The sequence below is a fragment of the Arachis ipaensis genome, chromosome B1, assembly GCF_059453495.1.
Source record: "Arachis ipaensis isolate K30076 ecotype BB chromosome B1, ASM5945349v1, whole genome shotgun sequence".
Classification (NCBI taxonomy): domain Eukaryota; kingdom Viridiplantae; phylum Streptophyta; class Magnoliopsida; order Fabales; family Fabaceae; genus Arachis; species Arachis ipaensis.
Genome location: NC_142436.1, coordinates 59,839,692 through 59,841,758, shown reverse-complemented (window position 1 = coordinate 59,841,758; position 2,067 = coordinate 59,839,692). Strand labels below are relative to the sequence as shown.

General features: G+C 39.5%; 1 non-coding gene across 1 annotated transcript; it reads left to right on the top strand.

Moving 5' to 3' along the window:
- The first annotated feature begins 1,320 nt into the window (after nucleotides 1–1,320).
- On the top strand, nucleotides 1,321–1,428 carry LOC148576735 (small nucleolar RNA R71). The gene has a single exon (XR_015904306.1). It is a non-coding gene; the product is annotated as a small nucleolar RNA R71 (small nucleolar RNA).
- The last annotated feature ends 639 nt before the right edge of the window (nucleotides 1,429–2,067 follow it).

Here is a 2,067-nt window from a genome sequence, read left to right as displayed (position 1 = left end):
ATGCAACATCTCCTAAGCCCAATGAATCCCCCATTTCTGATCTTACACATTCTCTTTACCTTCTGTCATTTACTTTTATGCTCATCTCCCTAAATCCCCGTTTAAGATTCTGCAATTTACTTTCGGCAAATTTACATTCCGCCATTTATTTCCAGCACTTACATTTTCTGTTATTTACTTTTCCTCCATTTAATTTTCTGCAATCTCTCAACTCAATTTCTACTTAGCTCAACTAGAACATTCCTCTAATTAAAGTTGCTTGACCAATCAATCCCTGTGGGATTCGACCTCACTCTATTGTGAGTTTTTACTTGACGACAATTTGGTATACTTGCCGAAGGGAAAATTATTGAAAGACAAGTTTCCGTGCATCAAATACTTATCAGGGCTCATAAATGGCAACAATAAGTTCAGTAAAATCTCTATGGTCTCTGTATGAGCCTTAGATTCCTTTGGTTCCTCGTTAGGAAACTCCTTAGTGGTCAGTGGACGTCCATTGAGGTCTTTCTCACTGTAAATCACTGCCTCTTCTTCCTCTATAGGTTCTGTCACTTTGGATATATTGATGGCCTTGCACTCTCTCCTTGGATTCTCTTCTGTATTGCTTGTGAGAGTACTATGAGGGATTTCAGTAACTCTTTTACCCATCTGACCCACTTGTGCCTCCAAATTTCTGATGGAAGACTTTGTTTTAGTCATGAAACTAAGAGTGGTCTTATATAGATCAGAGACTATGGTTGCTAAGTCAGAGAGGCTCTGCTTAGAATTCTCTGTCTATTGCTGAGAAGATAATGGAAGAGGCTTGCTATTGCCAAACCTATTTCTCCCACCATTATTATTATTGAAGCCTTGTTGAGGCTTCTATTGATCCTTCCATGAGAAATTTTGATGATTTCTCCATGAAAGATTATAAGTGTTTCCATGGGATTCTCCCATGTAATTCACCTCTTCCATTGCAGGATTCTCAGGGTCATAAGCTTCTCCTTCAGAGGAAGCTTCTTTAGTACTGCCGGATGCAGCTTACATTCCAGTCAGATTCTGAGAAATCATATTGACTTGTTGAGTCAATATTTTATTCTGAGCCAATATGGCATTCAGAGTATCAATCTCAAGAACTCTTTTCTTCTGAGTCATCCCATTATTCACAGGATTTCCTTCAAAAATATACATGAACTGGTTATTTGCAACCATTTCAATGAGTTCCTGGGCTTCTGCAGGTATTTTTTTCAAATGAAGAGATCCACCAGCAGAATGATCTAATGACATCTTGGACAATTCAGACAGACCATCATAGAATATACCTAAGATGCTCCATTCTGAAAGCATGTCAGAAGGACACCTTCTGATCAATTGCTTGTATCTTTCCCAAGCTTCATAGAGGGACTCACCTTCCTTCTGTCTGAAGGTTTGGACTTCCACTCTAAGCTTGCTCATCTTTTGAGGTGGAAAGAATTTAGCCAAGAAAGCATTAACCAACTTTTCCCAAGAGTTCAGGCTTTCTCTAGGTTGTGAGTCCAACCATATCCTAGCTCTGTCTCTTACAGCAAAAGGGGAAAAGCATAAGTCTATAGACCTCGGGATCAACCCCATTGGTCTTAATAGTGTCACAGATTTGCAAGAATTCAGCTGAGAACTGATGAGGATCTTCTAATGGAAGTCCATGAAACTTGCAATTCTGCTGCATTAGAGAAACTAATTGAGGCTTAAGCCTAAAGTTGTTTGCTCCAATTGCAGGAATTGAGATACTTCTTCCATAGAAGTTGGAAGTTGGTGCAGTAAAGTCACCAAGCATCTTCCTTGCATCTCCACCATTGTTCTCAAGTTTGGCTGCCATGTCTGCCTCTTTTTCGAAATTTGCTGTAAGGTCCTCTCTGTAGTGTTGTGCTTTAGCTTCTCTTAGCTTCCTCTTCAGAGTCCTTTCAGGTTCAGGATCAGCTTCAACAAGAATATCTTTATCTCTGTTCCTGCTCATATGAAAAAGAAGAGAACAAAGAGGGAAGAGGAACCCCCTTTGTCACAATATAAAGATTCCTTTATGTGTCAGAGGAAAAGAAGAATAGAAGAATG